Genomic DNA, 24,915 nt, shown 5'->3' with positions numbered 1-24,915 from the left:
CATCTGGGATGTGGCTCAGCAGTAGAGAATAAGACTTGCACGTGTGAAGCCCTGTATTCGATCCCTGGTACCATAAAAATGTCATGGAAGAACAACAGTATTTTAAAATTGTATTATAATATAATTGTATTCAGAGGGTGCAGTGGTTAAACAGATAAAAGAACTTAAAATAAATGTCCTTAGTATAAAAATCAGTGTAAGATGTTTGGAAAATGGTCAAATATAGAAAACCAGGGTTTGAATCCTCCTGTCATTATTGCAAAATCTACACCAAAACGTTGACGAGACTCAGAAGTATAGTTCAAGGAACAACAATCAGGAGAGCTCCCAGTGAGACTGAAGAGAGGGCCACCTTCATCCAGAAGGGTACCCCAGTGCAGAGAGGCAGGCTACATGGGGGACATCGTGGGGTGGGATGGGGGAAGATCCTAAGGTACAGAATGTTGCCCTGGAGAATGAGAGGTTACTCTGAACACCCAGAACCCAGTGTGGCTTTCAGCACTGGGATGGGAAGCAAGAAACTAAGAATATGAACAGGAGAAAAAGTCACCTGCAAGTGTCATCTTGGTGACTCTGTACATCCCTGGTGGTGGAGTCCACAATGAAGCTCAGTTGCCAGAGTAAGGGACTCATTAGCAGGCACCATCCTAGTGACCTCTTGCAAGTTTGCTGAGGGATGTCATATCCCATCTGTTTTCTAAAGGACAGATCTTAAGAGCAAATTCCTGATGTGATCTCCCTTAACCCAGTACTTAAGAGCTGAACCATTTAGGGGCTGAGAGACACTGGCTTAAGTCTACCAGTTAAACAGCACTGGTTCTTCCCATTCCAATTCTGACTGCTAGCAAGGCAGCTGAGTATAATCACAATGCATGCTGCACACCTCCCATAGCAAGGCCAGATAGCAAGAGATCCTCATTGAGCCCTAATTCATCCTTAGAGGGCATCCTTGGGGCCAAGGCCCAGCCTTTTCCTAAGCTTACCTTCCTCCTGTGGATTTCTCAGTCATGCTCAGGCCAGTGGGACCATAGCAGTGCAGCCACACATTGAATCCATGGTTGTCACTTAGCTCCTTGATACTGATGCACAGATGCCTCAGGACAATCATGATCTTGATCCCCAGATGGTCCTCCAGGGACATTAGGTCTGAATCTGGCAAATAGCTGCTACTAGGACCTTGTTACTGCACAACTCTGATCACCACACAGACCTGCTCAAACCTGGTGACTGATAGACCAAGGAACTGACAATATTGGACCCATGCCCCCAAGCCTGCTCGCACTTGACACATAAGTGTTCCTATGTGTCACTTGGGTTTTTTGTTTTGGTGTGTGTGTGTGTGGGTCAATATGGCAATGATCAGGGGTTACTCTTGGCTCTGCACTCCAAAATTACTCTTGCGGGTGTTCAATGGACCATATGGGATACAGGGGATCCAACCCAGGGCCATGCCAGGCAAATGCCCTACCCACTATATTATCACTCAGCCCTCATAATGTAACACGTACGTGTTCCTATGTGTCCCTTAGAAGCTAAAACTCCTAGTCACTGCTAATATCTATTCAAATATGGTGCATAGGTACCCCCCAGGTACCTGCAACTTTGAACATTTGTTGCCACAGGTTGCATGCAAAACACTTGCAACATAGGATGCTACCCAGGTCTGCAGGACCTCAGCTCCACTGTTATGTCTGGCTGCTGACAAACACACAATCCTCAGGCACACAGGTCTTCTGGAGGCTATGGCTGCCATTAGACTCTGTAGACAGGGATCCCAACTTGCTGCCTAGATCCTCCTGACTTCAAAATCACGGCTTCAGGCAGGCACCAGCAATTATGAGCCCTGGTTGACTACCTGCTAGGCCACTCAACCTCAGTGTAGTTGCTGCTTGCAGTGCTTTTGTGAACCCAAACTCCCGACAGTTGTCCAGACCACAGTGACTGAGTCTCAGAGTCATTATCTTCAATCAGCAACTGTGAATCTCCAATCACCTCCAAAGTCTGCTTGAACCTGGGTTCTTGACTTGAACCCTAGAATTATTGCGAAGGCATAGAGAAGAAACGAAGGAGTTTACCTGCAATTATAAATGAAGACTGGCCTGGAAAGAATCCTGAGGGCAACAGGGCTTTTGTAATTCCCTGAAGAAGACTTCAAAGCAACAACCGCAATGATGTTTGTCAAAATGAGAAGATCAGTGGAAGAGAACTTCAGTAAAGACAACAAACCTCCAAATAGAAGTCAGTGAATGAAATACACAGTAGCTGAACTAAAAGTTGTTGTTTTTTTTTTGGGGGGGGGTCACACCCAGCAATGCACAGGGGTTCCTCCTGGCTCATGCACTCAGGAATTACTCCTAGCAGTGCTCAGGGGACCATATGGGATGCTGGAAATCGAACCCAGGTCGGCCGCATGCAAGGCAAATGCCCTACCCACTGTGCTATCACTCCAGCCCCTGAACTAAAAGTTTTAACAAAGAGGTTCAATAGCAGAATGAGAGAAGCCCAGATCAAATCAGAGAGCTTGAAGATAAGGCTGATGAAAGCACTGGAAAAAAAAAAAAGAAGATAACTTAAGAAATTAATGAGGAGGGGCTGGAGCCAGGAGTAACCCCGATGCAACACCGGGTGTGACCCAAAATGCAAAAAAAAAAAAAGAAATTAATGAGGAATATGAGGAACAACATCAGGAGGAACAATATTCTTATCACAAGGGTTCTAAATAGGAGAATAAAGAAAAGAAGGAACTCTTACTTAAGAAATATTAGCTGAGGAGTCAGAGGATAGTACAGGGGTTAAGGAGCCCACTTTGCATAGTCAACTACAGTGTGATTTCAAGTACCATACATGGTCCCCTGAGCACCATTACGAGTGACCTTTGAGAGCCCATGGTTGGCCCTTAAGCCAATTGCTGGGTGTGCCCCACAAAAAAAATAAATGAAATAATAGCTGAGAATTTCCTTAAACTGAGGAAGGCAACAGATACACATAGACAGGAAGTTCAAAGAGTTCCAAACAGAACTAAGTCAAAGAGTTATATAACACAATATAATTAAAATAGAAAAAGTCAAAGATTGATAGAGGGGCCTTGGCCACATAGCTCAGTGGTCAAGGGCACAGGGCACAGGCCTTGCATGCAGAAGAACCCAAGTTCAATTCTTGTTACTGCATTGCCCCCTTTACCCCTGCAGTATCTCACCAGGCTCAAGGAGCACCACATTGCAGGTATCAGGTATTGAAGCAGTTTGGCTGGTCAGGTATCACCAGGAGTGACCCCAGACCCATTGAGTACCACGTGGGATTCCCCGCCACCACCTCCAAAAGATAGACATATAATCCTAAAAGCAGTAAGAGGGAAGCAAAGAATCACATGAAAGGGAAATGATTGGAATCTGTGCAGACCTCTGAGCCAAACTCTACAGGCAAGAAAGGAACAGCATGATATAGTCGAAGAGTTGGCTGGAAAATCCACTATTCAATTAGGCTACCACTGAGACTTGAAGGAATGATTAAAAGCTTTTCAGACAAACAACAAAGGCATTTATAACTATTAACCTTATTCTACTTGAAATACCAAAGGATTGTCTATGAAAGAAAAACTCCTCTCAGAAGTAGTAAGATGCTTTCAAAATATAAAATGTGGGAAAAGAGAGTGATACTGAGCTGCATACAACTTGAGGTTTACTTCCATTAAATTTAAAATGGACACAAACCTTAAAATTCTTGGTAAGAAAATTAGAGAAAAATGATGAAACAAAGACAAACTGCAAAAACACCCAGAATGGAGATAGAGAAGTGTTCATAAATTCATTTAGATCAATGATTTTATAACTTTTTTAATGGCCTGAAATCACCAATCAAAAGACAGAGTTGTCAGATGGCTCAGGAAACACAAAACAACTTTCTGCTATTTATAGGAGACCCACCTAAACTTCAGTGATAAACACAGGCTCAAAGTAAAAGACTGGAAAAACGATCAGACAGTAAGTAACCTAAAAAAGGTAAGGACAGGCATATTTATGTCGGCTAACACAAATTTTAAAATTAAAAAGTAATGAGTTAAGGTTGGACATTATGTAGTGATCAGGGATCAAGAAAAACAACCAGAGAATATAAAACTCATTAACAATAAGGGACTCAATAAAGGGACATCAAAACATATAAAGCAATTGTTATAGGGAGAGAGAAAGGATGGTCCTGTAATATATACTGGGAAAGTTGCTACCTGGAACCCAAACAGCACAAAGGCATAAAAACTGTTGAAATATAGGCCCATCTGAAGAGCCCAGAAAACCTTTAAGATGCAGATTTTTAGGTCTAGATTATGAATGGACCCCCTGGGAGAAGAAGCTGAAATGCTGGAACTATGATGCTAAGAATGTCAAAAGAAGACCCCCAACAGTTTTAAGCTCTGCCCAGTGAAGACACCCTTTGAAAAGATTAAGGGAAGTCTCAGAAAAAGTAACTTTACTGGGACAAAGGTGCATACTTCCCACATTTCCATGGATCCCCACATCTCTACATGGGAGGTGTACACTCTTTTACTTTATGGTGCATACTCTCTATGCTGCAGCTCTGCCTGGAATGTGTACTTATCTCTTCCCACTCTGACCACAAAACTGAGGTTATCAAGGGGGAGAGGTGTTGGATAAAATGGTCTAATGGTCTGCAGTGGCGAGGCATTGGCCCTTTGGGTTGGGCACTGTGGTGACACTATATCCCTAAAGTGTATAAACATCATACTCTTTTAGCACTCTTTCAATAAGTAAATGAAGAAAAAACATAAAAGTTTTCATTTTTTTCCCCTCTTGAGAATAGGTGTTTATTTCCAGCCTTGCCCACTGGAAGGTAAGAGTCTCTTTAGAGAGAAGGTATAAAATCTTTCATTTTTATTTTATGTTTCAATAGAGTACCTTCATAGTTCTTGGGGTTTAAGCATTCTTAGAAATCTCTAGAATTTAAAAAAATGAAGAAAAACCAAACTGAGAAAAAAAATGGCTAACTTTCTTGATGGAATCAAAAGGAGAAATAAATATGAAATCCATACTAACCACTCATCGTATTATTTAATGCTCTAACAATCTGTGAAAAAGAGCATGGGCTAGAGACTGTAGTGGGGAAGGAAGCAAGGAATGCTTTCACCCCCCCCCCAGCATATTCTACTAAAGCAACACCCTGGGATAATATTCTAATGTGACATTGTTAATGGTGTGATAGAAATCAGAGAAGAATCAGTGTGAAAACAAAATCAATGAGAGGTTTTTACCTTGGAAAACCTTTTTAAAGGGAAAATCTTTTCTTTACACTTCTCTTCCCATTGTTGTCGCTTGTGTGGTTTCTGGGGTCACACATATTGGGTTGTGGTGCTGAGACTTTTTGGTTGGGGAGTTCACTTGGGGTTACACACTCAGTTGTGCTGACACAGATTTGCTTGTGGTGCACCAGTGATCACATACTTGATGTGTCATTTTAGATCACAACAGCAGTGCTGTGGAGACAGCACCAGATCATATGAGGAGGGACTGGGGCTGGAACCTGAGGCCTCACACCTGTCAGGCTGGTACTCTACCACACAGCTAAATCAGTGAGACCTACAAGCATTTTTTTTGCTTTCGGTGGGAGGACAGTGCTTAGGACTCACTCCTGGATCTGTGCTCAGGGATCACTCCTGACAAGCTCAGGAGATCATATGCAGTTCTGGGGATCGAATCTGGGTCAACTGTGTGAAAAAAGGCAAGCTCCTTTTTTCAAGTACTATCACCACAGCCCCTTCAAGTACATTAAGGAACTAACCCCATGCTAAACAACCAGGCCATAACTGTCCTGTCCTGCTCTGCCCCGTGCTTAGTTCTGTTGACAGATGATGAGGGAACTCTGAAACTGATGTATAGGGTGTCATACTATGCACTGCACCACGCTTTCTAGCTAAGGGATAAGGGAGACTGGAATCTTGTTTGTGTTCTTCTCGCTCAGCTCGACTCTCTTGATGAGAATGTTTTCCTCTCTGCTGCAAGGCTCCAGTTTGGCTAGTGCCCACCACATTAGCCCAGACTCTCCCCATTCAAGAGAAGAAGAAACCCACGTTAAGATTTAGAGCATTTGTTCAGGTTCACATCCCAGGGATACAACAGAATAGACCAGTCTTCCTCTACCACACCAGTTCATCTTCTCATTTCCCCAAGTTTCTCTGAGGCTGTTATAGAAAACAGCCCCACCAAGGAAGGTAAATGAACAATGTCTTGAAGTCCCTTTGAGTCTTCTTATGCCATAGTTCTCTGTCACATATACAAAAGTATACTTTTAAAAAATGCCTACACTAAATCCCAGGAGGGATAATAGAGTGCTCTATTTTAAAAAAAGATGTTGACTGCTCAGAAATGAGCACAGAGAAGGAAAAACCTGAACTTCAGTTGCTAAGAGTAACAGTTACTCATGCTGCCCCAAGTAGACATCACAGAAGACTCCAGCAGAGACCCAGCTTAGAGTAGGATTCCCAAGGAAGGTGATGGCAGCTTGTCTCATTCAGGACTGGGAAAAGAAACGGGATGGGTTTGGGAGTCCAATACTACACGTGGAAAGAGAGACTTTCCACAGTACAGCAGTGTGAGCAGAGAAAGTTACCCTAAATATCTACTGGAAACACTATTTCTATACATTGCAACCTTGTGAAGACTGGAGAAGGGTCAACATTTCCAAAAGTATATGAAAAAGGGGAAAGAAGATCAAAACTCAGGCAGTCAGGTTTCCTAGATCAAAAGACAAGGGTAAACAGTTTATTTGGGGTATCTTTGTAAGGTTTTATTTAAGCTTTTCCTTCTCCCTGGAGAAGTTTGCCCAAAGAAAACCATACCTCACTTCTCTATACCTATATCCAGTAATTAAAAGATTAAAGTGCAAAAACAAGTCTTAAGGAAAGGTTTCAATTTTTTTTCCCAAAAGATTAATTGTAGGGTTCAAGGCTGCTGATGTAGCTGGAAAAACTAGGGGAGAGTGTTTGGAGGATGCTGACGGCTAACTTCCATCCTTACTGAGTGCTAGCACTGAGCCAGGACCATCCCCTCCAGCACACATACACATTCACGCATACACACAGACATCATGGAGTCCAGCAATGCTACCATTTTCTCCTTCAGGTAATCCTGAGACTGTTTTGCAAGAGAAAGGCTTGGGGTTAGAGTCACATGGATTTCTGTACAGAGAAGGAGAGAAGAAAGGCAAGAGCTGGGGAAAGTGGGTAGAAGAAAATAATTTCAAAAAATATTAAACAAACAAGAGATCCTGATGCTGATAGGAGAATACTTTTATTGTGGTGGCAATGGTCAGGTTTGCATGCATGTGGTGCTGGGGATTACACTCAAGGTCTTACACATACCACTGAGTCACATCTCTAGCCCCCAAATAATTACTGGATAAAGCCATCTACTTTGGGGCCACAGAAAGAGTACAGTGGGGTAATTTGCTTTGCAGGTGGCAGACCAGGGTTCAATCTCTGGCACTGTATATGGTACCCTGTGAATCATCAGGAGTGAACCTTGAGCACAGAGCCAGGAATAAGCCCTGATCACAGCTGGGTGTGGCCTATTCTCTGCCTCCCTGTGGTGAACCGCAACTCATCTACATTAAAGAAAACATTTGCTAGTCTAATGAGATCAGAAGTATTCAGGGTGGTATGGTTGTAGACAACATCTGCTAGTTTGAGTGTGGAAGAAAAGGACACAGAAGAAGCTGATTCACTGAAAATAAAGGTCAGTGGAGCCAAAGCAACAAATTGATGGCTAACCTCCCTGCTCTATATTGGGATGAACAGGCTTGGAGGGTGGAGGTGGTGAGTCAGCATGCAGAGGGGCTAGAATAAAAGTAAACAGGCTAGACAACATGGTAGAAGGTTGGAGTACACATCCATTTCTATTGCAGGAGGAAAATACCCTCCAGGTTCCAATCAAACATAAAACCAAACACACACACACACACACACACACATAAATACACACACATTCTCACACTCACACACTGCACAAACACACTCTTATGAATGAATTTTCTAGAAATCACAGTGAAAAAGGACAATTTTCAAAGTTGTACTAACAGAGCTCTTGCAGAAATCTAAAAAATCAAATCTACTTCTGTAGATGCAGAGATTGGGACTAGAAGAATTGAATCCTTTTAGGAATGTCCCACAGCTGGGAAAGAACTAGGAGTTAGTCTGACCAGTACCTTGAGCTTTTAAGGAGCGGCTGATCTCTAGGGGACAGAAATACATAAAATATTTCTTATGGCCTCACAAAGGAATAGCACTGTTCCTCTTGTAGAAATAACAATATATACATGCAAAATATGATTAATTTCCTATTAAGGAAATCTTTCTGGATAAATTGATGGGTTATAAGGATTAGAAAAATAAACCAATTTTCAAAATTTTACCAAAATTTGAATTCATGGGTTTTCATTTGTTTATCATTTTTGAGATAATACAATAGCTATTTTTTTTAAAAAAAAGAAGGAACTCAACTTCCTCAATTCTAAGGTCAATGAAATAAACTGAATTTCCTGCTTTTCCTTTCTACAGTGGGGGTGGAGGTGTTTTTAAGAGAAACAAAGTAACAATTCAAGTCTCCTTTAAAACTGAAACAACCAAAGCCCATCAAAATCACACCCTGAAATGCTGTCCAGATTTAAGAAATAAAACATTTAAACTTTATATCAAAAAATAAGCATTTTTTCCCCTGGATTTTGCAGCTACAACTGGGTACTCAAGGCTTTTCCTCGCTTAGTGGTTGGGTATCACCACCAGCAGTGATGAGGGATTATGTACAGCAATGGCTGCCTGCATGTAGAGCAAGTGCTTCAGTCCACAGAGCTCTCCCTCCAGTCCTCGGCATGTGTGTTTAAAGCATGTTATGTGTAGACTTTATCACACATTGAAATATCATGTATGGTTAAAGCAAATTAGGACCTTTGTAATTGGCAAAATGGCAATCTGTACTATTTAAAAACATAACGCCCATAGCTACATCTTTGATTGCCTAGATCTTTGATGATGGTTATCTGAGTCTTTGTTAGAATCATAACACATATCATGATAATGTAACAACAGGATGTACTTAACTTAGGCAGTTTCCAGAAAAGCAATGCAATGAAAAGCAAAAAGCCACCTGTGGTAACAGGTTGAAGTATCACATTTGTTGGAACGAGACACCAACGCAGGTCAAAACAAAATCATTTACTTCAGTAACTGAAATAGCATAGCCTGTAATTTGAAATAACTGGCACATACAAAGACCAATTTGTTAATCACAGACCAAAGATATGAATGACAATGATGGAAGTGGTGTTGCAGATGTAGACTAAGTATTGGGGAAATTCTGAGAGTACCCCAGGAGTAATCAACCATTTTCAATTTATCTTTCAGATGTCAGGAATTATGTTAGGGATACCCAAAGCCATCAACTCCTCTGGGTCAAGCATAGGAAAAAGAAAATCAAATCAGTAATTGACATAATGATGTTCAAACTTATGCTTGTCTTACACAATGACTTCTCAGACCCTGGCTGTATCAAATTTGCTCAAACCCTCAGTTTCATTGAGACTGAGTTACACTTGTAGCCTAAGAATCTACTTTTCCCTCTTTTTTTGCGTCTGATTTTGTGGCTTTCAGGAGTATCTCACATGTTTCTAATAGAGATTTTGGATATTAACATAAATATTTAACTTAAATATTAAAAAAATATTAAAGTATTTTTTCATCATAAACATTTTTGAGAGAGAGAGGGTGAAAAGGAGAGAGAGAAAGCATCTCTGAATCCAAGATGCTTATCAAAACAAGATGCTTATCAAAACTAAGTTATGAAAAGTTAGTTTTCATAAACAGTGGATTATTGAAAAAGGGAAGGATAAATGTCTGATTTTAACATTTCTTTTTAGGTTTTTAAAATATTTTATATGGATATTTACTATTTTACACCTTTGTCAGTGACTTTGTTTCAAAATTTAGGTATTTGTTTTATTGATTAAAAAACAATTTAATCGCCTTGTGAATTTTATTCACTACATTATTTCGATGGACTGGAGCAATAGCACAGCAGGCAGGGCATTTGCCTTGCACAGGGCCAACCTGGGTTCTATTCCTCCATCCCTCTTGGAGAGTCCAGCAAGTTACTGAGAGTATTCCACCCGCAAGGCAGAGCCTGGCAAGCTATCCGTGGTGTATTCGATATGCCAAAAATAGTAACAACAAGTCTCACAATGGAGATGTTACTGGTGCCCGCTCGAGTAAATCAACAAACAACAGGATGACAGTGCTACAGTGCAGTGCTACATTATTATTATTGTTGTTTTTATGAAGTAAAACAGATTTTATTTGGAGGTTTTGAAGGTGTGGAAGGGAAGAGATGGTAGGGCGAGAGAGAGAGAGAGAGAGAGAGAGAGAGAGAGAGAGAGAGAGAGAGAGAGAGAGAGAGAGAGAGAGAGAGAGAGAGAGAGAGAGAGAGAGAGAGACCCGGGCTTCTCCAAGGGTGGAGAGAGCCCCTACACACATCCCAGCATTAGACAAGAAAGCATGAAAGTACACATCTCAAGGGGGGAAGATGTGGTGACACATGTTCTCAGGTACCACATGTGCTTGGCCACATGGGTGCAAGCAGCATATGGGCTCAGGCAGCATATGTGCGCCACAGTGCTACATTATTTTGATCAGTCGTATTTGGTTATTTACTGGATATATGGATTCACTGCTACAGTTTAATCTTTATGTAATTTTTCTTCTTGGCTTCTGGATCATTGATAACATTTTCCATGCCTTCTACTTCCCAACCTCTTCTGCTATTTAGAAGGACTATTTCTAGGAGAGATATTAACTATAATTTCTTTCCTTATAATCATATTTTTTAAACTTGGGGGTCACATACGGCAGTGCTCAGAAGCTACTTTTGGTTCAGTGCTCAAGGGATGATGCAGTGCCATGGATTAAACCTTGGGGCACAGCATGCAAACCTTGTGCACCAGATAACACTGTTATCTCTCAAGCCCCTCCATTTATTAAAATGTACACAAACAATGTTTTCAGTGTCCCTTCCCATTTTCTAAACATGTTTAGAACTGCTCAATTTTGTGGCCCTTAAAGCTACCTTTCTTTTGAAATATACAAATTAAAGAGGAATATATTGTTGATTCTGCTAATAAAATCCACTCATTAGTTTCTTAGATCCCATATCTACCCTGTGGGTTCATCTCCCTTTTTGTTTATAGTAGTATAATGGCTTGTTATAACCCATTATAATAACAATCTATAGATAAAAATCACATATGCCTAATACAATGGAAGAATTGACCCATACAATGGAGTTTGTTGGGTAGGGGTTGGGAGGGAGGGGCAGAGGGCTCTTGGGGAAGGAAGGAGGATACACTGGTGATGGGTGTGGTGTTGGAATTATGTACATGGGAAACAAACACTAACAGTATTACAAATGATAGAACCTCAACCTATAAAACACCTTAAAAATCAGAAGTCTTGAAAGTGGAAAACACTCATAGCATTCATTCTAGAGTATCTCAGCAAACTACAAAATTCTGTTGTCATCTACTCATCACTTTAAAATAAAACAAATTGCTCTTAAAATGCTGTTTAACTTTTCTCTGGCATTTACTATTTTTCTACTTTTTAAAAATTAAATCACTGTGAGATACAGTTACAAAGCCTTTGTGATTGAGTTTTAGTCATACAATATTCCAACACCTATCTCTCCATTACTTGCCATTTCCCACCACCAACTGGCATTTTATTTTGCTGACAAGAAATCTGTGATTTTCTTAAGGGAGCAACCGCTTTTGACATATCTACAGTAGTTTTTAAGATTTATCTTTAATCCCAGGTCTTCTGCAGTTTGTTCTTTGAGTATGTGAATTAACCCTATTGAAATCTGAAGCTAAGGGCTTATTTAATTTGAAAAAATTTAGCAACAGATCTTTGAATAACACATCAAAATTTACTCAATTATTTCTTCTGCCACCCCTCTCCTGCTGCCAATTTCTATCAGACATATATGTCAAGATTTCTCAATTGATCTTCTGTGTCTGTGTCTGTGTGTGTGTGTGCATGCGCGTGTGCGCGCACATGTGTTATATTATTGTCCTTTGTCTGCATTGAGCTCTGGACCAATTCAGAATTCTTATGCCACTGCTTTCTGTGCGTGAGTATAGTCTAATTATTCACTTGCTGATATTTTTAAATTCAGTGACTTTTAAAATTGCAGATATGAGCATTTGTGCCCCACTTTTTGGGAAGGAGAATCACTAGCCATTTACTTCTGCCATCTGTACCTACTACTTTATGTCATGGCTTTACTATCAATATATTTATATTTGTTTCAAAAACAATTTCCTCTCCAGCAAATCCATGCTTCAATTGGAACTGCTGTGACCCATCTTTCTAAGCACAGTGCCCTGCTTCATGAATGCTGGCCATAGCTTGTTCTGAGGAGGAGATTGTTGTCACCATCTTCTGCAGGCTCTTTGTGTTTCCAGCCCCCAGTCTCCCATTTGTTCTTATCACTGTGGTGCCTGAGGTTCCACAGGGATGTCAGGCCTCATGGAGGCATCCAGGAGGAGAGCAGGCGCTAAGTCAGTTCCCGGCCAGGAGGCACCCCAGATGCAGTTTCCTCTGGGAAACCAGCTCCGGCTCATCGCCATTCTTCTCAGTTTCCTCTGGGGAATGGGGGCCTTTGGCTTCAAACAGTAACCCGGCTCCAGTCTCTTATCTTGCTTGTGGCATTTTTAGTTCCTTTACTGGCAGTGGCTGAGCTCCTGGCCTGGAGTGTGAGCTGCTGGCTGCGAGCCCACCTATTGCCTCAATCCTTCTTTTGCCCTTCTTTTGTGTTTGTGAGCCCCCAAAATGCTTATCCCATGCTTGAGTCCATGCACGCCTCTCCACACTCCTCGTCTCTTTCTAGCCGAGGCCTGTACAGTCAAGTGAGTTCTGAAATGCAGCATTTGCTGTATTACCTTTTCAAAAGAGCGTGTGTTCTAGTGGGAAAATTAGCCTTTAGTTGAATATTATAAAGCATCAGTGTTGCCTGGGTAGTGCCAAACAAGGGAAACTCCAGGTGTGGAATTATTTTCCCACCAGACAAGGTTGATTTACTCCCATGAACAGTATACAAGAATATTTATTTTCCTACCTCCCCAGTAATAAGGTCCACTGCTCATTTTCTATGAACCTGAGTCCAGGAGTTCCTTTCCCAGTCTGTGCTTTAAATCACAGTTATGACTTGATTATCACTGAAGAAAACAGGGGCACTGGCTGCAAATGATAAGGAGGCGGTGCCATTCCTGATCTGTTCACTTGAGCTCCAGGTGTTTACTTTAGATTGTGGTTCATTCATTACAAACTCAATACATAAACGTGGCTAGAGAAAATCTGATACAAAGAGTCTGAGTCACAAAAAAGCAGGTGGATCAATATAAAGGTGATTTTTACAGCTGCTTCCAAAAAGTCCTTTAAAGCAAAGCATCCAGCTCTTTCACAGTTTAATAGAACAAAATATATTACTTCTGCTGCCTTAGCAGAGCAGTGAGAATGAGAACCAAAAGACTTTCATCCAGGGCTCTTTCAGAAAGTATTATGGACACACTAGTTTATCAACTATTTTATCAAATTTCTGTTTCATGCTATGAACCATAAGTAAACCAAAGAGATATAACTCATGTTTACTGTTCTAAAGGTACTTATTATGTTATTGGAGAATAAGCCATATGTAGCACTGTAGCACTGTAGCACTGTCGTCCCATTGTTCATCAATTTGCTCAAGTGGGCACCAGTAACGTCTCCATTGCGAGATTTGTTACTGTTTTTGGCATATCGAATACGCCATGGGTAGCTTGCCAGGCTCTGCCATGTGGGCGGGATACTCAGTAGCTTGCCCGACTCTCCGAGAGGGATGGAGAAATCGAACCCTTAGGAGAGATGAAGTCGGCTGTGTGCGAGGCAAATGCCCTACCTGCTGTGCTATTGCTCCAGCCCAAGCCACATGTAAAAAGCCCAAAAAAGATGCAAATAAGAGGTCAGGCATATGCTCAACCACGGAGCTAGCTCCTAGGACCTACATTAAAATTTCTACACTCAACCAGGTAGGAGAACATAATAACTGCCCTCAAATATTGAAGGAGGTGTCTTCTGCCAAAAGGACAAGACAATCTTCTGTGTTCCCAGAATACAGAAGATGAAGAGGAGAGGATGAGTTGAGGAGAAAACTATAAGTCGAGTAATGCAGAAAGAACAGCGAGAACTCAGTCCTGAAGCAAGCAGGACAAAGTTCTATGGGGCAGAAACAACTTCATTTAGGCTTATAGCTCTGGAACTTGGATGGGTTTTTATGTTTGTTTTTTAATATCACATCTAATGATGCTAAACCACACACCAAAAGATATCATCTCACACCACAGAGACTGGCACACATTCAAAAGAACAAAAGCAACCAGTGCTGGTGTGGATGTAGGGAAAAGGGATGCTCTTTCACTGTTGGTGGGAATGCCGACTGGTCCAGTGTTTCTGGAAAACAATATGGACAGTCCTTCAAAAACTAGAAATTGAGCTTCCATATGACCCCGCAATGCCACTTCTGGGAATATATCCTAAGGATGTGAAAAAGCACAGTAGAAATGACATCTGCACCTATATGTTCATTGCAGCACTGTTCACAATAGCCAAAATCCGAAAACAACCCAAGTGCCTGAGAACAGAGGACTGGTTAGAGAAACTTTGGTACATCTACACCATGGAATACTATGCAGCTGTTAGGAGAGATGAAGTCATGAAATTTGATTATAAATGGATAGACATGGAGAGTATCATGCTAAGTGAAATGAGTCAGAAAAGAGGGACAGACATAGAAGGACTGCACTCATTTGTGGACTATAGAATAACATCACACAATACTGACACCCAAGGATAGTAGATACAAAGGCCAGGAGGATTGCCCCATAGCTGGAAGACTGCTTCATGAGCGGAGGGGAGAAGGCAGATGGAATAGAGAAAGGATCACTAAGAAAATGATGGCTAGAGGAATTAGTCGGGATGGGAGATGCATGCGGAAAGTAGATAATGGACCAAACATAATGACCTCTCAGTGTCTGTGTTGCAAGCCAAAATGCCCAAAAGTAAAGAGAGAGTATGGGGAATATTGTCTGCCATGGAGCCAGAGGGAGGGTGGGAAAGGCGGGGTATACCGGGGATATTGGTGGTGGGAAATGTTCACTGGTGTAGGGATGGGTGTTTGATTATTGTGTGATTGTAACCCTAACATAATAGCTTGTAACTATCTCACAGTGATTCAATAAAATTTAAAAATAAATTGAGTGATTCTTAAAGTCACAGGTAACTGCTGACTCATTTGAGGAGCACAAAGAGAGTATAAGTCTGGGAGGACATTATCCATTTACTCCTCCGCGGCCACGCGACTTTTTATCTCTTCATTCTCATCAGTGGAAAACTCAATATCAAATATTTCCTTGTCAATAGGGCTGTATTCTTGGGGATAAATTCCAACAAAAATAGTGAATCTGTGTTGAAACTCCAACAACAATAGTGAGTTTTGTGTTGAAATATGGAATGTAATCAAGGTAAAGAGAAGAGTGAAATTTATCAGTTACCCAGGCGGGGGTGGGGGGGTGGGGGTGGGAGGCATACTGGGGTTTTTGGTGGTGGAATATGGGCACTGGTGAAGGGATGGGTGTTTGAACATTGTATAACTGAGACATTAGCCTGAGAACTTTGTAACTTTTCACATGGTGATTCAATAAAATAAATTAAAAAAAAAAGAGAAATAATCATAGCTACATTAGGATCATACCTATATTTTGATATTTCACTTAATAAAGTCAATTCAGTTTACAATAATACTGTAACTATAGATGCATCAACTTTTCCAGGAATAAGGATAACCATGAGTATTGTAGCACTGTAGCACTGTTGTCCCATTGTTTATTGATTTGCTCAAGCGGGCACCAGTAACATCTCCATTGTGAGACTTCTTGTTACTGATTTTGACATATTGAATACACCATGGGTAGCTTGCCAGGCTCTGCCATGCGGGTGGGATACTCTCAGTAACTTGCTGGGCTCTCCAAGAGGGATGAAGGAATCAAACCCGGCTCGGCTGCATGCAAGGCAAACACCCTACCAGCTGTGCTATTGCTCCAGTCCAACCATGAGTATTAGCAATGCAAATTTACTTGTTTAGGGAGTTATTCCTGGTAGCTTTGGGGGGCTACAATAGACTCTGTGCTTGAAATTTGCTCTCTGCAGTGCTCAGGGGACTTCGGCAATTGAACCAAGGTTGGCTGCTGTGAGGCAAGCACCTTAACCCCTTGAACTCTATCTCCAGCCTATCAGTGCTAATTTTTTAAATCCTCTATTGGTTTGAGAATTTCCAGCAGACAATGATTGCTCTCATTTCCTGTATCTCAGTTGTATGTACACAGGTTTTTCCATCTTTGCAGGAAAGCATCTTCAGTTCAAGGAAAGAAATAGAAAAATACTTTTCAGGGGGTAGGGTGCTTGCCTTGCCTGCAGTCAACCTGGGTTTAATCTCTGACATACCTCATGGTCCTGAGTCCACAAGGAGTGATTCCTAAATGCAGAGCCAGGAATAAGCCCTGAGAACTGCCAGGTGTACTCCCCCAGCCCCCCAGCTAAAGAAAAGGAAAACTACTTTTCAAGAAAATAAAGCACGGGTGTGATTCAAGACACTTCATTTTGTTTCAGGGCATTTTTCACAAGCCAAGTAAGTTGACTAGTGAATTCACTCATGTGATTATGTGATTTTAAAAGTAAAAGAGGGGCTGGAGTGATTGCACAGTGGGTAGGGCGTTTGCCTTGCACGCGGCTGACCCGGGTTCGATTCCCAGCATCCCATATGGTCCCCTGAGCACCGCCAGGGCTAATTCCTGAGTGCAGAGCCAGGAGTGACCCCTGAGCATCTCTGGGTGTGACCCAAAAAGCAAAATAATAATAATAATAATAAATAAATAAATAAATAAAAATAAAAGTAAAAGAGGGAAGCATCCATTTCAAAGTTTAAAAAACATGAGAAAATTCACTGTATACATAAAAACTATGGATAAACACTAGGAACATAGGGTTTATCATTCATAGCAGAGGCAATTTTAGTCATTTTTAGTCAATTCACTTATTTTAGTCATTTCAAAAGTTTTAAATATATATAACTATAGTAATAATAGAAACACTCCTTTGAAAGCAACCCTCAGTGAAATCTTAGCCCTGAACCACACTTATCTCTAGATACTCAGTTTATGGATAACTCTGAGCGGAGTAAGAGCAAAGAAATAGGAAGAGACCAGAGTAACATAAATCATCTGGATTAGCAACACACAATGTACAAACTGAGAATCTGAAATGCTCAACATATCCAAACAATGAAAAAAATTCTGTAAAGTACTAAAAGTTTTTCATCTTAGCTTTTTTTTTGGGGGGGGGCAGAGCTTCTCAAGTGGTATTGGCAGTTGTCAGCCAATGGGGCTCAATGGATCAACCTAGAGGTGGTGCTTGGGTCCTGCAGTGCTAGGGAGGACTCAGGCGACCCCAGTGGTGTCCAGGGGACTCAAAGACTACACTTGGTGATGCTCCGGGATCATGGTTCAAACCAAGGCCAGGCACATGCAAGACACGCATTCCTAATCCCTGTAGTTTCTTTTTCTCTGGCCCCTATACTAAAATAGTAATTTTTTAAATTTATATTTATTTATTTATTTATTTATTTATTTATTTATTTATTTATTTATTTATTGAGTCACTGTGAGATAGCTTATTGTTTGTGATTGGGTTTTGAGTCATAAATGTTATAACACCCTTCCCTTCAGCAGTGTACATTTCCCACCATCAATGTACCCGGTTTTCCTCCCACCATCCCTGTTCCCCCAACCCCCAGCTTTCCTCTGTGGCAGGCACTTTTCTTCTATCTCAAATAACTTTTTTCCAAATAATTTTTAAAATATTATTCTTTCCCATGTGCTGATCTAAATTCAATCCATGGCACCCCATATGGTTTCCTGAGTGAGCCCTGCTAGGAGTGATCCCCGAGCACAGAACCAGGAGTAAGCTCTGAGCACTGGGTGTAGGTTTTCCCCTCCCACCGCCCCAAAGAAACTGATCTGATTTAAAACTGATTTCTTTTAAAATATGCTGTCATGAGGTCTGGAGAGATAGTAAAGCATGTATGGTACTAAGAAGTTGAACACGGCCAACCCAGGTTTGATCCCCAGTACCTTATATGGTCAAGGTTTTCTCTTGAGCACTGCCTTCCACACTGGCTTCCCCCATCCCACCAACCTGAGTGCAGAGCCAGGAGAAAGACTTGAGCAGCGCCAGGTGTGGCACCAAAACAAAAAGAAATAATCAAGTAAATAAGTAAACAAACAAATAAATAATTAAAAAATTAAAATATACTGTAATATTGTAATAATCTATCTTAGTTCTTGGAAATGAATGGTGGTATTTACTAGGCTATGGTACAGACTCCTGTCCTTATGCCTGGTTATCTTCACTGGGACCCCTCGGAGGAGGGCGGGTTGAGTTTCTTCCCTGCCCCTAGCAGAGTTCCAGCAGCTGAAGACCTCCAGAATCCAGCCACAGCCATGCTCAAGGCCACTCTCCACATGCTTGAACGAGCCTCATGCCTGAAGGAACTGGCAGAGGAACCCAGGTGTGAGGGACCCGGGGCTGAGATCTCCAAGCCTGCTTGAATCAGGACTCGGCCTCCTTCACCCAGAATCCCCATTTTCCAGTAGCTTGGCAGTCACAACCACAAACTGCCCCTGGTGTCGTGTAATCCTATCAATGACCAAGATCCAGAGACTATAAAACAAAGCTCCTGGACGCAAATGTGGCCACACAACCTCTTATTGTCTAGTTCTCCCTTTCGGAGAACTCGGCAAGCTACCAAGAGTATCCTGCCCACCCGGAAAAGCCTGGCAAGCTCCTTGTGGCATATTTGATATACCAAAAGCAGTAACAATGATGGGTCTCATTCCCCTGACCCTGAAAAAGGCTCCAGTGTGGCACCGTAGGGAAGGACGAGTAAAGAAAGGCTGCTAAAATCTCAGGCTAGGATGAATGGCATCTGCTTGAGCAAATCGATGAAAAATGGGATGACAGTGATACAGTGATGGTACAATCCATGGGAAGGACTGCGTACACATGAGCAACTTCCTTCTTTTCCTTTTCTTCCATGCTGCTACTGAGATGACCATGGGCCTCACTCATTCACTGGTGCTCAAGAACATTCTGATTTCAGTGCTTAAAGAGAGCTGTTGTGCTCACAAAAATGCTGGCCTGGGGGGGTCACATTTTTGACTGTAGGACTTGCAAATATTTTAGCTGTGGTACTTGCTAGGGGTGGCACACTTCCACTGCAGTGCTCACACACACCAGGCTGTGTGCTGGAGGCCACATAATCTGTGGTGGGCTAGGGTTCCCAGACTGTGAGCTGATTCTTTGGGACTAACTCTGTGCATATGGGTGGCATTAGAAATCAAGCTTCTAAACTTTGTTACATCTACACAATGGAATACTATGCAGCTGTGAAGAGAGATCAAATAATGAAATTTGCTTATAAGTGGATGGACATGGAGAGTATCATGCAAAGTAAAATGAGTCAGAAAGAGAGGGACAGACATAGAAGGACTGCACTCATTTGTGGAATATAATATGACATAATATGAGACTGACACCCAAAGACAGTAGAGACAAGGGCCAGGAATATTGCCCTATAGTTGGAAGCCTGCCTCATGAACTGGGGAAGAAGCCAGCTGAAATAGAGAGGGGATCACTAAGTCAATGATGGTTGGAAGAATCATTTAGAATGAGAGATGTGTGCTGAAAGTAGAAAAAGGACCAAACGTGACAGCCTCTCAGTATCTGTATTGCAAATCATCATGGCCAAAAGTAGAGAGAGAGTATGGGGGAAATTGTCCGCCAGAGAGGCGGGGCAGAGGGAAGAGGGGTATACTGGGGACATTGGTGGTGGAGAATGTGCACTGGTAGAGGGATGAGTGTTTGTTTATTGTATGACTGAAACTCAAACATGAAACATTTGTAACTATCTCACAGTGATTCACTCACAGTGATTCAACAACAACAACAAACAAAGCATGGGACCTAAACTACTATAATTAAACTTTAATATGTATCTATCAATGATTCAGACTGGGGGTGGGACAGAACCTAGTGGAGGGATGGTCTCATGGAGTAATAGGATTGGAGATGGGAACACTGTAAGCCTGAAAACCTATTGTAAAAACTATATAAATCACAGTGAGTAAATTAAATAAATAATATAAATAAAATAATTTAAAAGAAAAAAGAAAGCTTCTAAGCTCCTGCTCAAAGCCAGCACGTTCCTTTTTTTTTTTCACTTTTGGGTCACATCCGGCAATGCAGAGGGGTCACTCCTGGCTCATGCACTCAGGAATTACTCCTGGCAGTGCTCGGGGGACCATATAGGATGCTGGGAACTAAACCCAGGTTGGCCGTGTGCAAGGCAAGCACCCTACCCTCTGTGCTATCGCTCCAGCCCCAAAGCCAGCACATTCTAGGCACTGAGCCACCCTGAGAGCCCAAAGTGAAAGTTTCACAAGAAAACATTGCAGTGAGCTTGCAAGTAAGGGAAGTATCAGTTATTTAACTGTGATTTCTGAGAAGAGAGTCACTCGCCCCCCCCCCACGCCACCTCCCGCACATCATGCTTTACTGAAAGTTAAGCTAGTTGCCCAGCAAAAGCATTAATCAGGACAAAAGAGGTTCGACACATTCCTGGCAGACAGATAGATGACCATATTGGGTAAATTTCAGTTATCAGTTTTTTTTCATGTTTCTGATTTATATACATTGCTGATCTCTGGGAGTGCACTCAGATTTCTTCTTTGTTGGTCCTTATCTTAGGGGAAAAAAATGGGTTAGCAGAGACAGTAACCAGAGGAAAAGTATCAGAGCTTGGTGCTCTACAGAAAGGGGGCTTTCTTCATTGAACTCGGTCCTTTTGGATTCTTGAGCATTTGTCTGGGGCGTCCTCACTGAGCGTAGATGTAATGTGCTGGCCTACTCCAGAAAGGCTGACCTGAGGAGCACAGTCCTGACAGCTTTCTTTCTCGCCTTCGGGAGAACCAAAGATCAGTTTGGTTCTGCTCCCTTTTCTTGTCTGCTCCTTTCCAGGGTTTCCCTGTCATTGCTCTGGATGGGCAGAGACAGAGGGGTAGGTCAAGAGGCTGAGGTGGTTCTTGTGCTGTCTGCCACCCACTACCTTGGCCTATAGACGACTTGCCCTACCAGTGGCTTCAGCCCAGCTCAACACACAGGACAGCGCTTACCTAGCAAACCTCCAGAGAGATGGGTTTGGAGACCGAGGTTAGCAATCCTGAAATGTTCTTTGGCTTGGTCTTGTTCTCTGTTTGCGTGGCTAGTACTCCTGCTGGGTTTTCCAACACAGAAGCCGGTAGATAGGGGTTGGAAGAACTGGGCACTTTGTCCTTATCTTAGCTCTCAATCTGTTTGGCCAGTACCCAACTGATTAAATGTATGACTACATAGGAAGGTCTCAAAGAAAGAAAGGCATTTGAAATCTATAGTTAAAAATAAACTAAAATAATGCATTTCTATTTTTATCTTTCTTCCCCTCCACTTCCCCCCACTATAAATCTAAATGGAAACAAAGCAAATGCTGTTCTCTTATCACTGAGGTTCAGAAAAAACTATGTGCTTTGCCTAAAATTACATGGAAGAGTTCATATTTTCTGTCTCATGTTTTGAGGAAAGACTGAACTTTAAAAATGTAATAAAGCTAGATGAAATTACAAAAGCCAATCCAAGATTTGTATTTCTAGTAAATAAATGAGGTGGGTAGGATGCTTGTTTTTCAAGTGACTGATGTGGGTCTGATCCCTGGTACCCCATATGATCCCCCAAGCTCATCAGGAGTGATCCCTTAGCATAGAGCCATAAGCCCTGGACACAGCTGGGTGATGCCCCCAAACAAAAACAAAACAACAACAAAAGAGCCCAATGTTATAGTTAGCACAAGTGTGCTTCTTAGAAAAGCTAAAGATTTGAACTTGTAATTACATGATGTTCTGTCACTATGTAAATTTAAAATCTTAATTTCTTTATTCTTAGAAATAAGAAGTGCTACCCTATTAAAAAAATCCTAAATGACTTCTATTTTTAGAAACTTCCAAATGAACATCTGAATTCTGGTGAGCCCTGCTACTGTTTTTGGTTCTGGGGATTCATGCCAGGTGACTTGAGTGGGGATAGTAAATAAGATGCTTTTTCCATATGCCCCAAGCAGTATCTAATGGCCTTGGAAGGGGCTGATGGTTTTTGAAAATGCCTGGGCACTATTACCATCTTAGAGTATTTTGAGAGACTGTAATAAGACTAAATATTACTCCATATATCAACTCCAGCTGATTCTCTACTTTAGTCCATGACATAAGAAGTAAGGATAAAGCATTTAAATTTTCTTTTCTTTTTAATATTTTTTAATTGAATCACCACGAGACATACAGTTACAAAGCTGCTCATGGTAGAATTTCAGTCATACAGTGTTCCAACACCCATCCATCCACCAGTGTACATTTCCCACCACCAATGTCCCCAGTTTCCCTCCCGCTACCCTCCTCCCAGCCTGCCTCTATGGCAGGCACTTTCCTTTTTTCTCTCCGTCTCTCTCTCCTCTATGTAGTAACGCTAAGTATCTGCTACTGCTCTCCTGTTCCTTTGATCCTTTCAGTTTTCCACCCAGACCACGGGCAGAGGTTTTCAACCTCTCTCCTCTACTGGTCACCCTGATGGTCCCCCTGGGGGACAGACATTGGGAAAATGGTGGAGGGAAGTTGACATTCTGGTGGGGCTTGACCATTTTAGGCTTGACCCTAGCTATGGATCAGTACTATAAATAATATGACCTAAAAAAATTAAAAAATAAATAATAAAAGGAGAAATATTAAAAATATAAAAGCAACAAAATAGCAAACAGAAATTATTTTTTCATCACATGAATTTTCTTTTACATTTCCAAAAGCCCCAAAATGAATGGTGACATCATGAAAAGTACATGGAAAATTTATAAAATCTATCTCAGATGAAGTCTTCATTTTAAGTAATCTGCTATTATTTAACCTAATGGTGCCTGCTCTTTCCTTGGTATTTTGAATTTCACTGTTGGGAGGAAGGGGATGGTGTTGAATTTCACTTCAAACAAGTGGCCTATATAAAGACTTTCGATCCTTTATGAATTTAGATTTGGTCAAAGGAAAAGAAGAGAAATCCAGGGAGCAAGTGAGAGAGAATGGAGGAAGTAGCCGAGAGAAAGAAGCAAGATACTGAATGGGAACATGATCAAGATGAACTCCCTGGGGGTTGGGGATATGGCTCAGTGGCAGAACACTTGCCCTACATGTGTGAGATCTGGGTTTAATTCCCAGTCCTACCTGCTATCCTACATTCTACACACACGCACACACACAAACACACACACACCCCAGTACAATATGGACTTCTTTGGAGTCTGATTTTTTACCAGCAGCATCTGTACCTTAAGGTCATTTGTCATGGAACTGACACTAATGACTCTATACTAGAGAAGCAGATATTAATAGAACTTCATTAGGTACCCCAAATCAAGGTGGAGATTAGCTCTAAGAAACTTTGATGACCCAAACTCTTCTCTCCAGTGTGACTCTGCCTATCAGTTTGCCTCTGTTTTTCAGGGTAAGTTTGCATGAAATTTTTGTCAGTGTTTTCAAATCACCGAGTCTATTCTCTTTCTCTGATTCAGAAAGCAGGAAATGTCTTTCCTGTGTTATAGTCACAGAGCGGCTCCCCAGGGGCTCCAGGGGGCTTGCATCTTCCAGTTCCTGTTTCTGGTTTCTAACTGCTAATTCTATATTTGGTAACGGCTAGTCTGCTGTGGGCTGTTTTGGATTTGGTTTTAATAAGATAACCTGGAGTTACTGAATGGAGATCTAAGGCAATCTTATTTTTCCAGGAAGGAACGTGTTGACCTTTCAGGATCTGGTCTATTTTATTGACTGTGTTGAGTTTATGAATAGTGTTGTTTATAGCACAGAGTTAGGTGTTTACATGACTGGTCCTGGAGGGTGCATGACTGTACAGGAATAGGATGCATTCACTCTTCTGGTTTACAATGAACTTGTATTTGTTTCAACGTGGACTGATGCAATCTAAAGAATGCACTTTACACATGCTCTTATTCCATCAGCAGCCTTGAAAATAGTTTCATGCTCAAAAATGAATAGATACTTGTCTGATGAGTAAGAGAAGTCTTGACTTGAATCCTTTTATATAAGAGCAGGAAAGAGGGCTAAAGAGATGGTACAGCAGGTACAGCATTTTCTTGGTTAGTGGCCAACCTGATTGAATTCTCAGCATCCCATTTTGGCACCTAGAGCTTCAAGCAGGAAAAATCGAGGAGGAGGAAGAGATGAAGGAGGAAGAGAAAAAGGAAGAGGAAGAGGAGGAGGACAAACAAGCATCAACAGCCCATTGACATATAATAACTTCCTTTAAATCCCTGTATTTTCAAAGTTGTAGTCGTATTTAACCTATTAGAATACGACCTTTAAGAAGAAAACAGTGTTATTTTTGATAAGCTATATATTTGCCACTGGGAGAATTTACAAAATAATCAAAAAGCTATAATTTCCTCAGCAATCAATGATCTTTTAAGCTGACTTTGGTTTTTGTGGGGATGTTTTTAAACTCTGATAGTTAATTTGTTTTATAAATAATATCAGAAGAAATGATTCACTGTATTTCACAAACAGAGAATCAAGGCATAAGAATGCCATCAACTATTGCAATATCACCTTGGAAATGGGAAAGGAATCTGA

The 24,915-nt window shown here is 41.4% G+C and overlaps 1 protein-coding gene across 1 annotated transcript in view; it reads right to left on the bottom strand.

Annotated features, from left to right (window-relative positions):
• Positions 1–24,915, bottom strand: part of LRRC8C (leucine rich repeat containing 8 VRAC subunit C) — a 93,950-nt gene that overhangs the window by 7,791 nt on the left and 61,244 nt on the right. The window lies entirely within an intron of this gene.

Source organism: Sorex araneus, chromosome 5, assembly GCF_027595985.1.
Source record: "Sorex araneus isolate mSorAra2 chromosome 5, mSorAra2.pri, whole genome shotgun sequence".
Taxonomy (NCBI): Eukaryota; Metazoa; Chordata; class Mammalia; order Eulipotyphla; family Soricidae; genus Sorex; species Sorex araneus.
The sequence above is the reverse complement of the archived record's forward strand: the minus strand, read 5'-3'. Positions and strand labels throughout refer to the sequence as shown.